General features: G+C 42.2%; 1 protein-coding gene across 3 annotated transcripts in view; it reads left to right on the top strand.

Annotated features, from left to right (window-relative positions):
• Positions 1-16239, top strand: part of LOC111863422 — a 357450-nt gene that overhangs the window by 73599 nt on the left and 267612 nt on the right. For all 3 annotated transcript variants that reach the window (XM_023849735.2, XM_023849737.2, XM_023849738.2), the window contains exon 2: positions 7873-7943. The gene's annotated coding sequence lies outside the window, so the exon portion shown is untranslated. The remainder of the gene's footprint in view (positions 1-7872; positions 7944-16239) is intronic.

Raw genomic sequence — 16239 nt, forward strand, 5'->3', positions numbered from 1 at the left:
CCTCAGAAAATCGGATGTCTTGAACCACATTATTCTGCAACGCCGCACAAGAACAACCGTTTCATTATACACCTCCGTCTCATCTTGGCGGTGAGGCTAGAGTTCTATGTTGAGGAGCGAGAGTTTCCGTCAGCTGGCCGGAGAAGAGCACAAACGAAGGAGGCGGATTCCGAACAAGATGTTAACAAACAAACCAAAAGAGGTCAGTACAAGGAAAAATAAGCACACAACTAAAGTGAACAACACATTAAAAAGGAACACTGAAATGGCCGCTAAAAGAATAGCATGAAAATATCCTGACAAACAAATTAACAACAACGATGTGCCGGAGTGTACTAAGGACGAATTGTACAGTGCAGTGGTCTCCCTAAAGAATAAATGTTGCCTAATGACGGCCCATGTGCGGCCGAAATGTGTAGCAGCAAGAACAACGAATGTACATAGTTAATGACATTTTAAAATATTAACAAACACTTGACTTAAATATATTTTAGTGTATTTTAAGAAAGGACTGACTTTGTTGGATTACAGACGGAATAGTTTACAATTTAAAGTGGAACCCCAAAAGAAGACGAAACGTAGGTCCCCCACAGTTAAGATGGAGGGAGCAACATACTCTTGAAGAGGACGGAGCAGACCAAACGTGGCCAAATGCAGGAATATGATGACTGGACAATATACTTGACGTAATTAGTGACATTTGGCGGTACCAAGAATAAAGAAGATCTAAAAGTTTGTGAAGAATTGTACCATTATTGTGTTTCTGGACATTATCCGTCCTGTTTTTATTTAAAATGCACGACGTTTCCAAGACTGTATTCTGTCTCTGCCTGTGTCGTAAGTGAGCCACGGTCTTGCAGATCGAGCCCAACACCACATACAGGAAGTACAAAGAATCTACTCACATGTCTCTGATAGGCCATCTGATCAGTCAACCCAGCTTGGACATCTCTCCCATCTGGACTCTCATTATCCCAGCAGAAGTAAGAAAAACTACAACCCCGTCCAGTGTAGACTACGTGGGAAAATTTTGTTTTTACCTTGGTACCATATAAAGAATTTGTATCTTTTGTGATCACTTATATTCTGATAATATTGTTATTTTAAAAATAGCCGTGAAATAATACATAGGCATAAATGCTAGGCCTCGTATGTGTGGAGATGTTACTGATTTTAATGTTTGTCTTAACTCTCGCAGATGGTTTTTGCTGTGCTTTCTTCATGTAGCCTGTGTTGGTGATGGTCATGTGGTCGAATACCTCCACCGTGACCCTGCGAGTCGTAGGAGACGACGGAAATGGAAGTATCGAATCTGAGACGGTAAAATATGGTTCTGAGTCCCACGGGACTCGGACCAGAGAATGACTGCCCTGGCGAGAACCAGCGGCATTTGTAAACGACAGGCCCGTCCTCTCGTCAGAGAGAGCGCCCCACATCAACAAACCCGCAACTGTCTGACAGTAATAAAAAATCTGGTTGTAAGCCCCAGATATGTGCTTTATTCCAAGACAGACTGGCCGACTGACTGTCGGTCGTAACATAAGCCTCAGACTCAAGGTGTCTGGAGATGAGGACTAACTCTATGATTGGGCCCAACTACGGAGACAGAATCCAGTCCAATGGCCGTGCCGTCCAAAGCGTGTATTGTCTTCAACCACTCGAACACTAGGATGTTAGGTTCGAATCCCATTCGGAGCGTGGATGTTTGTCCGCGCCTTTATATGTATGGTTAATTCGGTGTGGGTAGACTTTTTGCCATGCACCTGTTTTCCATCCTTGAAGTCCTACTTATGGCCCGAAATATTCTTACTGAATTCGAACAGGCCAGAGGTCTAGCTCTTAAAGCAGCAGTCACGGATGAAAATGGAATTCCCTCGAATATAAAGGTAAAACTAGAGGTAGAAAATTGTACCTGTTCTTAATTAATGACCACGCTGTGGAGAAGTATGGGACACTGGAGGTATAGCTCGACCATTCTTGGCGTCGGAACTAGAGGGAGGTGAGTGGTCAGCTTCACGGCTCGGCCGCTTTGTCCGCCAGAAGTTATGGGAAAATTTGGTCGGAAATGATTACTATTTCACACTTCCTGTTTGTTGAGAACATCGCCCTTGATTCAAATCAGTTTCCAGTTATTTATATAGGACAACAGTTGGGGCCCAGTGGGCAGCACGCAGCGTTCCACATCCTGGCGGATTTCCGCAGGGCAGCATCGTGTGCTGTGAGACTTATCCCTCTTCCACTGGAACAGCGTATCTTTTTTTTGTATTACCCCTCTTCTTCCTACTCCCTTCTCTTGGAAATAAATTTGATATTTGTTTAAGCTTTAATATTACCTAAGAAGAGGCAATGGAACACGCAAGCCTAGACGTATTCCAAAAGCTGTCTTTACGATGTCGCATATCTCATTGGCCTTGTGGCACGGTGATGACAGTGAAGGTTGCTGTATCCTGCAATGTGACGCCGTGTTGTGTGAGAGATATGTGTTATTTGTCTGTTGTCTCATTGTAGTACCACTGCCAGCGGGTGAAAACCCATTTGCAGTTAAATGATAATAATAATGTTTATCGACGTTTTGGAGGAATTTACGCTTCTAACCTGAACATGGTCCCATCACAGTGGCCGCGCGTCTGAGCCAAGAACTGTCTTCGCTCGCTCGAACGCCGGGATCATGGTTTCGAATCCAACTCAAGGCATGGATGTTTGTGTATGCGTTTCTTCTGTGTTTGTATTGTCCTGTGTGTAGGTAGCGGCCTTGCGACGGGTTGATCACTCGCCCAAGGAGTCCTACCGTATGTGTAAAAAAGATTACGAAACTAAAGGGTTGTAGAGCCATTGACGAATGAATGTATGAATGAAACCTGAACATGAAAGCAGTACATCTCAATTTTCTGTCCTGAAGATGGAGATAATGCGGTCCTCCGATGCGTTCGTAAACATCTACCAGACTACACTGCGTCGCACCCCAGAAAATAATAATCCTCATTGGCTGTGTTATATTAATTTATTGCAGGGCGGTTATCATGCAGCACAGAATTAGAAATCATTTTATGTTATATAAAATAAATTTTTGCCACCTCCACGGATTCCACAGCAACCATTCACCTCTCATCGCGCGCCAACTCTACATGACATGCATTAGGTTAGCCATTTGCTACGCTTTCGAAGCGTGGGCCAATACACATAAGTCTAAAATCGAAAACAATTCCGGATGATAGAAAACAGATGGTTAAGGATCGTTGGAAAATGTCCCACAACAACAGATGTTATCATCTTAAGCTGAGGTGTAATACTCAAACGAAGACTAGATGAAACCCGCGAACTTAAGTAATAATCAGGGGAAGTGGAGAGAAGATAAATAAATAAATAAATAAACAAATAAATAAAAAGATAAAATTATCCCTGTAACAGGCTGTGAAGGCCCGTAGGGTTGTGAGACGTCGAGGCTCCCACATTTTCTAGAAAATCGGCTCAGATGTCGGTGAGGTTGTGAGCGTTACGCCCGGTCGTCCTTTGCCCCCCCCCCAGGAAGATTCTTTATACTCATTTTTGTTAGAGACTGAGTCGAGCCAAGGGCCATAGTGAGGTCGAAAGGATTAGATAAATTGAAAAAGTCCAATGACCCCATCGGGAATCGAACCCACGACCTTCCAGCTTGTAGCATAGTGCCTCAACCAACTACGTTACTTCTCCCCCCTAAAAAAAGAAATAAATAAACCGAAGTAAGAAAAGGAGACAGAAGCCGTGCATTTAGGCCTGTTGACACACGTGGTATGACGTGGTGTAATGAAAGCAGGTAATAACATGACAGATAACTACGTGTAAATGACGTCATTCGCATCTTTGATTGGCAGAAAGAGAAATAACAGTGGAATTATTTCTGTTGAATCCAGTATTGATGCCTCATGACAGTTGTACTGACAATTGCAGCTAGACTGTAGACAACTCCTGTCGTCTGTAATAACTTAATGTAATAACTTAACTATGCATTTTCTTTAATGATAGAAGAAACAAATGAATGCCTGCAGGTAGAACCGTTACATTGCAGATACAAAGATGTCACGCTGGTCGTAGTCTCAAACTGTTTTATTTCGTTAAATACCGTATTTACGCATGTATAGGCCGCAGCACAATTTTCAGACAGAAATTATAGAAAAATAATTTTCTTGGAATATTATTTCAGGAGTATTACACCCTGTAGTACTAATTATGAATATAATTTTTTTAAATGAAGTGTGATTTCGAATATAAGCCGCACCCCAGTTTTCCTCTTGAATTTTTGGCAAAAAATGTGCGGCCTATACATGCGTAAATACGGTATTCATCATAGAACAGAGGGCAATCTAAAAATTGTAATACTGAAGCGTGTACTTTACGTTACGGTGCGACCAGCTGTTTGTGAACAATGCGAGCCTTACGTTTTCACTTCTGTGGCTGTGTAGTTTGCTATGTTCTGGAATGTGTCGGCAAGTCATCTGATGGAGCGTTATCAATGTTTCGGATGAATCTATTGCTTCTGTCTTTAGGGATCGGCAGAAGGTTCTTCCGTGAAGTTATACCACGCTAGATAAAGTCATATCCCGCACATCGCGGAGGACAGTAGTCTAAAAAAAAATACAGTTCGATCTGAGGTCAATTAAAAATATATTTGTTGTATAGCTTTTAATGTAGGTCAACAAATATGAACATTATTCGTACCTCGTTCAGTAGTTTCGGAAATGAAATTTTCAGGCAGACAAAACCGTTCGTTTGATGCAAAAAAGAAATTCGCAAGGACTTGAAAAGATGCCTTAAGAGATGTAGCGGTGACATGAAGCCATGACCTTTTGAAAACAGCACAGCCTGACTATATATGGGCACACTGGAAGATGCACAGAACAAACAGTTGCTTTCCCCGAAGGCCATAACAATTAATTCTACGAGAAATGGAATGGACCGAAAGTGATCTATCCCTGTGTACGTACGTGTTGCTCACAGCTGTCTTGCTCCCAGGAGCGGTCCTCGTAGCCGGAGCGCTGACTCAGCTGCTGATTGGTCTGGTTGACTCGAGGCGGAATTTTCTTGAGTCATTAACACACGATGTGTTCTGGCGAGGCACGCATTGTGTGGGAGAAACAGAGAATGAGATGAAGATGGAAGGAAAGTAAATATAAAGAAAGATACAGAGGAAGATGAAAATTCTTTGTTTTTTCTGTCCATTATTTCATTTATTTTTTTCGACCTTCCTTTTATTCCCACGGCAAGTCTTATGACGGTAACGTTGGCTCAGTAATGAATATCACTCTCTAGAAATCTGTGGACAGATAAACATGATATTAAAGAGAAGAACCAGAAATAATTTAATTTTTTCCTGTAAAGTACGTGTAATTGAATTCTTCGTTTTTATATGTAAATGGAATTTAAATTGAAATGTTGGCGAAATTGTAGCAAAAGTAATTACATTTTTGAAATAGTGTTGAGTAAAGCACTGCATTACAGCGTGTGAAACATGAAGGAATTCTAATTGAATTAATTATTTGGGTAGAAAATGCAGACCTTTGCAAATGCGAAAAACAAAATGGCCAACATCCTGCAGCAGAGTTCGAAAGATTGCTAGGTAATACAGAGCAGAGCGCAGTACAGAGTGGAGGAGAAATAGGAAAAGAGAAAGAAAGAAGAGTTGAAGCCAAACGAGAATAGTAGAGGGCGGAAAGAGGGAAGAGGATAAGACGAAGGGGGATAGGAAGAGACAAAAAAAAAGAAGGCGAAAGAGGATAGGAGTGGATGAAGGAAGGAAAGTAAGAGATAACGAAGAAGGAAGAGAGGAGAAAGAAGGCGAAGGAGGATAGTAAGCGGGACGAGAAGATGACGGAAGAGGAGAGGAAGATGAAAAGGAGACTGCGAAGAATGGGAAAGGACGAAGGATAAGACGAGGAAGGAAGAGTATCAGCAGAAGACGGAGGTTGTGGTGACGAAGGAGGATAGGAGAGAAAGAAGGGAGAGAAGGTGAAGAAGAGTAGGATATAGGGAAGAGGTGCAAAAGGAGAGGAGGCAAAGGAGGAGGCTGATTAGAAAGAAAGGAATACATGAGGATTGCTGTGAGTTGTGTCTGCGCCGACCTGACCTTTCATATTAACTGTGAGATGTGAAATGCCCTGGCGATAAACGAGTTTTTCAGGATACGTCAGGCCACAAGAGATAGATAACATGGAGCTACCCACTCATTACTTCCCTGTTAATTACTTGGAACAAAAGCAGTCAATTAACGAAACGTCGAGAAGGCCGTTTGAGTAGATTGTCTAAGTCACGTGCATCAGACGCCTCTGTCACCCACTCGCCTAGTTCGAGCAGGCTTTGACGACATTTTAGCTTGACACACGTACCATACGGAAAGCGCTGGCGGGTGCGTTTAGGATTCCGAAGGAACTCCGTGTCCTTACCCTATTGATAACCTTTCTGTCTCATCATTTCTTTTAGAAAGTCAATAATATCGCAGCTAGGTTCCCCAACTCAGTATTTTTATCAAAGCGCCAGTGGGAACTCGATCCTTCGCTTGCTTAATGTCTCTTTTTCAACTGTCTGCCGCTCACAGTGACCTCGCGGTCTAAGGCGTGAACTATATTCCCTCGCTCGAATCCTGGGATCAAGGTTTCGAATCCTACTCAAGGAATGGATCATGGATGTCTATGTGCGTTTATTCTGATTGTGTGGGGAACCAGTCGTGTCCTGTCTGCTGTACAGTGGGTACCGGGGGTAAAGCGGCCGAGATGGGAACCTGACAACGCACCACCGTATACCGACGTCTTCACGGCGTGATGTGTAATGAACAAAGCGTGGTATCAGCGTCTGTTCTGAAATGAGGCGGGTAGTTGAGTTAAAGCGACCGAGTATGGGCTGACTAGCCGGTTTGGTTCGAAGCTCATCACGTGTAGACTGTCTCCTTACCAAAGAATACATGGGGCTGTTTGCCCAGTGGTGAAGTGGCCGGAGGGTGAAGGATTCTGTCAAGCGTCCAGGGGGTGTTTTACCTTCATGTTACCTGTATTTGTTTAGGACATGTAGCACACGGGGAAGAAATGTTAATGCGTACGAAGTTTTGGTCGGGAAGTCGTAAGTAAAGAGGACACTTGGTAGACCAAGACTTATATGTGAAAACATATTTTTGTACTTTGGACAAAAAATTAACTGGGATATTGTAGTCGGTATAGCGAATGGCTACGGACAGGACTGCCGGTTAGTCGGAGTTCGAGTACCGTTAAGGTCAAGAAATTTCTCTTCTCCACTTCGTTCAGACTGTCTCTGTTGTCAGCCCAGCCTCCTATTCAATGGGTACTGGGGGGGGGGCTCTTTCCTCGGGGTTAAAGCGGCCAGGGCGTAAAGCTGACCACTCACCTCTTACTAGTGCCGAGGTGAAGAAAACTTGGATCTGTGCATCCACTCCCCCATAAGTCTTCATGGCATAGTGCTTAATTAGTTAAGCACAGGAACAACTTTACCGTTACCTGAACGTTTTGAAATGCTAATGTATTGTTCCTGTACCTTAAAATTACCGGTAGGTGGCACTGGGAATGCGGACGGCCTGTGTACTGCAATTATTGTTATCCATCGTTTTCTTTTTATTTAGAACACACAACGTTTCGAAGACTGGATTCTGTCTCCTGTCTTCAGGTGGAACCTACTCAGTTGAGCCCAATCATTAGAACTAGTCTTCGGACCTATATGTTTTAAATTAAAACAGGGCGATGGATAATGTCCAGAAACAGAATAATTGTATTAATAGTCCATCGTCACACAAACTTGAGGACTTTGTGTGCTGCTTGTCCGTATATTTGCTGTGTTGTTTTGTAAATGCACCCCGCTACTGAGCCTATACAATAATTTACATTTTTGTTGCAGGCTGTTGAAAGCAACTCCCGCTAGCGGACAGAAGTCCCTGTGCGCTCCGTTAGTTCTGCTCCAAGTGAAAGGTACGTCATCTTGTTTTCATAAGCACTTCATTCTATATCACTTTTTTTTTAGCTTGTCTCGTGTTCTAACTTTCATTTTCTTTCTTTGAGACAAGCTTTGAGGATAAATCTGGCTTCCGCGCTTTTGTGACGTCTATGTGCAACGTCGTTCACCACCTCAAGGACACCCAAATAAAACTGATGGTAACGCATATAACCAAAATAACCAGCGGCAACTACAGTAGGAGGAAAGAAACCGCCCCCATTACTGTAACCATCAGAATCCTTACCCATAATAATCTGTACACCTGAAGATGGCCAGTTAGGCCGATCCATGTAGGGTCCAATAAGGGAATATGAAGAAAGAATAGGGAACGGCGTTGCACATAGGCGGCACAAAAGTTCATTTGTCAGATCTATACAGTGCAACAGGATGCTGAAATATGACATTATTGAGGATAACTATCGTAGTTGGTTGAGGCACTATGCTACAAGCCGGAAGGTAGCGGGATCGAATCCCGATGAGGTCATTGGATTTTTTTCAATTGACCTAATCCTTCCAGCCGCACTATGGCCCTGGGGTCGACTCAGCCGCTAACAGAAATGAGTACAGGGAATATTCTTGAAATGTTCTTGGAGGTAAAGGGCGGCCGGCGCCTAAGGCTGACAACCTTACCGCCATCTATGAGCCGATTGTCTAGAGAATGTGGGAATCTCAACATCTCACAACCCTATGGGTTTTTACTGTTACTATGATGTAAAGATACTTCCCATTTGTATCGAACAATGTGAAGATAGTAAACCAGACTATGCTAATGATTCTTGCAGTAAGGGCTCTCACAGCTGTAACAACTAAGAGTACTATCTTTTGCAATGTGACACCGTGTGTCCGGTAGGCGCTCACTAAGTTTTCCGAGGAATAAGAATAAGCACCATAGTAGCATTCAGCAAAGAGAACTACCCTGAAGATGGAGGTAATACGTCATCCGAAACGCTGGTAAATAACTGGACGGCATGGCATCACATTACTGAGATGTGATAAAAATTGTTAGATCCGTTTTCGACTAAATCTCCATTTCATTGTTTTGGTGCCCAACTGAATGCCCCCAATTTTGGAGCTAGAATACTGATATTAACCGGACACCAGCCCATGATTGAGAGACCGTTAAATGCCGAATGTGAAAGGACTCCGTGCATCTGTTTAGGAGCTTGCGAAGGACACATCCGTACATAAAGACAGCGTTAAATAGAATTTACCAGAAGAGCTAATTGCCTGTTTTCCTTTGCTACGACATGGACTCATAGAAAACGAAAAGAACTATGGGAGATACTTGTATACAGACAGCAAGGTGATCTCATAAACCTCCTCTTGTTTTTTTTTTTCCAAATAAGGAAATTAAAAAAATCATGACTTGAAGATAGATAACAGATATTTTGAAAATGTGGCACAGTTTAGATATTTGGGAACGTCTATAACAAATCAAAACATGATTCAGGAAGAAATTAAGAGGAGATTGAATTCTAATGCTTGCTACCATTCAGTCCAGAACCTTTTGTCTTTTCGTCTGCTGTCTAAAACATAGAAATTAGAACATACAAAATATAATTTTGCCTGTGGTTCTGTATGGGTATGTAACTTGGTCTCTGACATTAAGCGAGGAACATAGACTGAGGGTGTTGACAATATCTGGACTGAGGAGCGATGAAGTGACAGGAGGATGAGATAGGCATGGCATGTAGCACAAATGGGGAGAAGAGAATGTATATAGGATATTGGTGGGAAAGCCGGAAGGAAGGAGCCTGCTGGGAAGACCAAGACGTAGGTGGGTGGACAGTATTGATATGCATCTTAGAGAGATAGGGTGGGATGATATAGATTGGATTGATCTGGCTCAGGATAGGGACATGTGGAGAGCTGTTGTGAACCCGGAAATGAACCTTCGGGTTCCATATAATGGTGAGAAGTTCAGTAGATTCACAGTTGGCAGCTTCTCAAGACGGACTTAGCTCCATGAGGGAGCCCAAGATATGGTCCAGTGGAAGCAAGCAGAATGCCATTACTCGCTCCTGATGATGGAGGCACTACGTTTATGCGTAACATTGATGTTCTGACAGAATAAACGGCGTCTTATCGCAGAAGATAATACTGTCCGTAACTGCCACCAGGAGAACCTCAGCTTTAACATTTCATTCGTGTTTTCACACAGCAGACCGTACATACTATGTATTGTTGGTGCTGTGAAGGTCACGTGGAATGTACGTGTACAAGCGGCCCACGCATCAGTTTACCCTTGTACGGAGAGTTCACCTCCATTTCATTAAGTTCGGTGAATGCACATGCTTGAGCTTGCACATATGATTTACAGGCTCCTTTGTGTTATATGGGCTGCCCTACAGGGAATGGAAACACACGTACACGTCCTTTTATACGTGCAAATTTAAAATTCAGAACATGTTTTATCAGTCATGAACTTGGTCTCTGACATTAAGGGAGGAACATGACTGAGGGTGTTTGAGAACAGAGGAGAATATTTGGACTGAAGAGAGATGAAAGAATAGGAGGCCGGATAAAATTTCATAATGAGAAGCTTCGTAACTTGTACTCTTCGCGAAATATAATTAGAATGATCAAGTCAAGGAGGATGAGATGAGCAGGGCATTTAGCACACACGGGCGAGGAATGAATATAGGGTTTCTATGGGAAAGCGAGGAGGAAAGGGAGCACTGGGAAGACATAGACGTAGTTGGGGGGTTAACAATAAAACGAATCATAGAGAAATAGTGTGGGCTGATATAGACTGGATTCATCTTGTTCGGGATAAGGGCTGGTGGAGGGCTCTCGTGAACACGGTAATTAACCTTCGAGTTCAGTAAAATGTTTGGGAATTCATGAGTAGCTGAGCGACTGGTGGCTTCTCAAGAAGGGCCCAGCTCCATGGAGGTGTTGGTTGGTCATATTTGTACTGATGTTATCTACCCTATGGACGAGGATTGATTTACCGGACGGAATAAGTCGAAGCATCCGCAGGACGAGAGTCAGACGAAAATATTCCCACGTAATTAAATCTTAACTATCCATTATTGTCCATGATTAGACATTTGATGCCGATCAGAGTGGCCGCACGGTCTTGGGCATCAACTGTCTTCGCCCACTTAAACACTGGAGTCGTGTTTTCGAATCCCACTCGAGGCATGGTTGTCTGTGTGCGTTGTGTGTGCTGTCCTGTGTGTAGGAAACGGCCTTTAGGACACACACAATCACATTATACGTCTTTAATATGAATTATAATAGTATATTTTCATCTGTTCCTAGGTTTTCCGTATGATCTCTTCCTTATATAATTCCGACTATTCTTCATGGTATACCCACACAACACCAAATAATGTTCATGATATTGTGTGTGGATTAATTAAAATAAAAAAGTAAAGCTATTCCTGTAACAGACCGTTGAGACCCATAGGGTTGTGAGACTTCAGGGCTCCCATATTTGCTAGACAGTCGGCTCACAGATAGCAATGAGGCTGTCAGCCTTACGCGATGACAACCCTTTGTCCCCAGGAAGATTCCTGGTACTCATTTCTGTTAGAGGCTGAGTGGACCTCAGGGCCATAGTGCGGCTGGAAGGATCAATGTTATTATGCTACATATGTTAGACATACAAGAAGACAATCAGGAGACAATAACATAATAAAATTAATTCGAACGCAGTATCCTAAACACTAGTATTTTCCGGGCATTTAAGCAATATTAGGGCCCAAGGAGATTAAATATTAGTTTTATGATCTTCATGGCAGTTATTGTTTAGATTCTGGTCTTCTAGGTTTTGACTCCATCTAGTCCTTTATACATATACCAACGTTCGGGGAAAATTGCCGTCTCCATCTTCAGGACCGAAGTTGGGTTAGAAACAGGTTGTAAGGAAGGTGGTCCTAGTATGGCAGAAATTCACAGTGTGATTACACAAAGAAATTTCCTAATTTGCTTTTGCAACAAAGCAGCACTTCTTTTTAATACGAGTATGTGTGTCAGTACTGTGACACTCGAGTTGAACCACAGAATGCACCGGCAAATGCGAGACATGCGGTAAGTGTACCGAGGGAGGAAATCCACGCATTTTGTATTGTTTCTGATTATTTTATTAGTACACTTTGCCGTACTGTGTGTGAGAGACTGAAAGGTAAATGGCATATTATTAACCTTCAATGACTGGCCAACCGCCAAATTGCTTCTGGTCCTCGCCAGCACATTTATTTTTGGTCCCGAGTCTCACGGGACTCATGACCATATTTTACTGTCTGACGATTCTGAGAGCCTTCATAACTCTTCTTCTGTGTGATGTGTAAGAACTCGGTTCGTATCTCACAGGAAGCACATTCCATCTCCATACAAAGCCCAACCGGTTAATGTTGTATAGGAAAACAGTCGCTGTTTATTGTGAGGATCATACGAAACACACAAATACGCCCTGTGGTTAGAATGGAGAGTTTGAGTGTGTTACAGGAAATGGTGGTGACCGCCTCTGTGGTCTAGTGGTCAGAGCCCCCCGGCTGCAGATCCAGAGGTCCTGGGTTCGATTCCCGCCGATACCAGATTTTCTGAGATGTGGGTCTGGAACGGAGTCCATTCAGCCTCGTGAGGATAATCGATGAGCTATTTGAAGTAAATAGCGGCTGTGGTCTAGAAAACAGAGATTAACGGCCGTGGGGATCTGTTGCGCTGACCACGTGACACCCTCTATCCGGAAAAGTTGGAACTAAATTCGCCGACAAGCTGCGGTAGCTCGGTCGGTATAGTTCGCTTGCGGGCTACAGGCCACGGAGGAATTTTTACGGCAAATGGTACGTATAGTAACCACTGGTCTTTAAAAGGTTAACAGTGTTTGAACATCGCTGTGGCCTTTTTCGCCCACAACTGGCCTTGCTGTATGACTTCCTATAGCAGCTGACAATGAATCAGATGGTGAAGATATTCCCTGCCATTCGAAATTCGCATCTTCACATTCAGCGTTTCCACACTTTAATTGCTTTACTTTGTACATAGGACGTAAATAGCTATTCTCGCCGCCGTGAAGCGAACTGTAACAAGAAATGCGCTGTATTTTAAGCCAGATTAAATGTTTACTTTCTCATACACAAGAGACATAGCAATTTATTTGGGCAAAGGATTTTGAGGGAGGGGTCGACTCTCTCTTTCCCCTCCAGTTCCAACTTCAGTGAAGGCCAACAACTACACACAACTCTCGGAATACAATGAAAACAAAAGAACAGCTGGAATGAGAGATCTGAACTTTAAGATAGTATTTATGTGATACCAACTTTATTTAGGCAATAAGCTACGCACATGTTTCGCAGACTTAACTTAGTTTTATAGTATAGTTATTTTTTATTAATATTAATTTATTTAATTGGAATTGTAACTGTATTTGTTGTAGTTGTAATTGTATTTGCATTGTATTCAAGAAGTATAGTGTGTCGTTTATTGTTTGTGTAGTTTTGTGTTCTGTGTTTTGTTTGAGTGCGGTGTGTGTTATTTGTGTGTTAGGTCTTATTGTACCACTGCCACCGGTTAGAAACCCATTTGCAGTTTAAATAAATAATAATAACAACAATAATAATAATATCGTACCCTCTCTTTAGCTGAGGAGTGCGATGTAACACATGTTACCTGATGTGGAGCGTGGTAAGGCTAAGCATATACTAGATTAAGCCCGCTGTACTAGAGGTGTACAAAATGCATTAATAGTGGGCGATTTTAAGGTTTGGGTGAATTCTGAAACTAAGGGAAAGGCGCTATCCGAGGAGATAATGAAGAGGCTCGTTCCGAAGAGTCCCGTTGTCCAAGGCGTCCATCCTACCACCCACCTGCCCCTGTACTGATTGTTGCCATATGTCGCGCTGCCGTGGAGGCACAGCAGTTCTGGCTTTATGATTCTCTGAGGTTGGTATCCAGGATTGAGCGAAATCGAGAACTGCAGAACAAAGAAGCTCAAGGAAAAAAAAAAAAAGAAAAAAAAATGTAAGCTTACAGAGTTTGATCAGTTAATGACAAATATTAAGTTTGTCCCCCCTCTCTCGATTAATTTCGAAGTCATTAAATTTTTAAATGTTAAGTTTTGCTTTTACTCCACATTCTGTTTCACTTAAGTCCTTACAACTCGGGTCATAGTTAAGATGCGTCATTCATGTTCCACTTGATAGCTCTTAAGTGGGACTTTCGTCTGACATGTCGTTTGTAGGGCGTATTTTAACCTTGACTTTTAACCGTAATTTATAAAAAAATCCACATAGTCCATTTTATGAAAGCTTTTCCCAAAGCGTTTTGTGAGTACTTTTTTTTAAATGGATGGTTTGGTGAGATACACGTATATATTTATTTGTAATTGAAAACTGCATATCCATTGAGAAAATAACATGACGCTAAAGATGTGACTTGATGTCATAGATCACTATCAGCATTTCGGTGGAATACTGTGTCTCCATTTTCAGGGTAATAATATTTCCCCTGCATGACAACATCCCAGACGACAGTAATCTTCATGGTTGCCATCTTCAGAACCTGAAATTTCGTATAAATTTCCTTCATGATGTGATGACTAATTTGTCTCTCTCCTACTGCTAAGTCAAGGGACTACACGTTATAAGCGAAGTGCCAGACTGTTTTATATATTTAAATAGAAAAGTGTTGTTAGCGTGAGATTTAATTGTCGTTACGCAATTTCAGGTTACCATGGCAACGAACTGCCTGGCGTTAACATGTTACATGAACGTAAGTTATGTAGTGGGTCACGAACGGGCGAACAGTCTTCTGTTTCATTGTATGATGCCTGTTTTGTGAGCATCGATAATGATTTGATATCGATATGTGAAATATTGTGTATACTTTAGAAAGGAGATGGTTTACGATTACTGTTTGTGCGTGTTACTCGTGGGAGTTGGCGTTAAACGTCGGTCTCGGCGTCTCGTTCAGTAACATGTAGGATTGCAAAGGAATACGGGAGAAACAGGGGAAGTTAACATACGGAAACTTATACCAAGATGACGAGAATTCCCGTTGAATTCTCAGTGGTTTGACACCCACTCTCGGACATTTAATATCAATAACACGTTTTGTCGAAGACAAAGAGGACGATATGTTGAAGTTCGATTATTTTCTTATTCTGCCATCTTTTAACATACATGTGAACTACATGCAACAGGAAACCGTTGTCTAAGCATAGATCAAATAAGGTGTGATTTTGACGACGCTGTCACAGTTGCTAAATTATTGTCACGTGTAACAGTAGGACGCGGGTTTAGATTGGTAATTGCATTTATTAACAGCCTACAGGTCGCAACTACAAATAATTATAACACTATTGCTGATTTACACAATTTACAATCACTCCACACTAATATTCTGAGTCTATCTGCACTAGTCTTCACGGATTTATAACACAGGAAATATAATGTCTCACTAAATCACTCACTCCCAATATCACTGTGCTACAGCTCACATAAAGTCTTCAAATCACACGTTAAACGTTACAGGCTGACTTCTTGTACTCATCTTCAAGTAGAACTTCCCGTGGCTATCTCCTACCGAGAACTGACTCGTCCCTGAACCGAACGAATTCTGTCACTTATATAGCCAAGGAGCGGACACGCATAACAGGAAACATATGCCACGTGACCACCACCCACTGCTGCGTGACGTGACCGCGGACGCGGAGAAAACAGCCTCCTCTATTGTCGCGTGTTGGACCGTGTTTACAGAGCTGTTGCCTGGCAACGCGTTGATCAAATCCGTTACATTATATTGATTTACTGGACTTTTATGGTTTTATCATTAATGTAGATGAAACGGGCGAGTTATGTAGCATACATGAAACAGATTAGACATAAATCTAGAAATGGGGAAAACCTGAAGCTACTGCATGGAACATTTTGTAGTAGATGGGAATATAATATTAAAATGGGTACAAAATAAGCGTTATTTGAGAATATGGATAATTTACGTTGCAAAAGACAAGGACCAGTGGAGAGGTATTATGAACATGGCAGTGAATTTTCGGATTTTATAAAAGACCTGAAATTCCTTGACTAGGTGTTAAGACTATACTTCTTTAAGTTTTGAAGGTTATTAGTTGCTTGGACTTAAACCAATTTTATGAACTTAATACTTGTATATACAGTTATTTTACACGAGCTTCGGTCGACCATTTGCTTCTCAAGATCTCTGATTCATGGAGTTAAGTGATTTGTCATAAAAAAATAAAGCTGTCCCTGTGTGGAGGCCCATAGGGATGTGAGGCGTCATGGGTCCCACGTATTCTAGGCA

Source organism: Cryptotermes secundus, unplaced genomic scaffold, assembly GCF_002891405.2.
Source record: "Cryptotermes secundus unplaced genomic scaffold, Csec_1.0 scaffold964, whole genome shotgun sequence".
NCBI lineage: Eukaryota > Metazoa > Arthropoda > Insecta > Blattodea > Kalotermitidae > Cryptotermes > Cryptotermes secundus.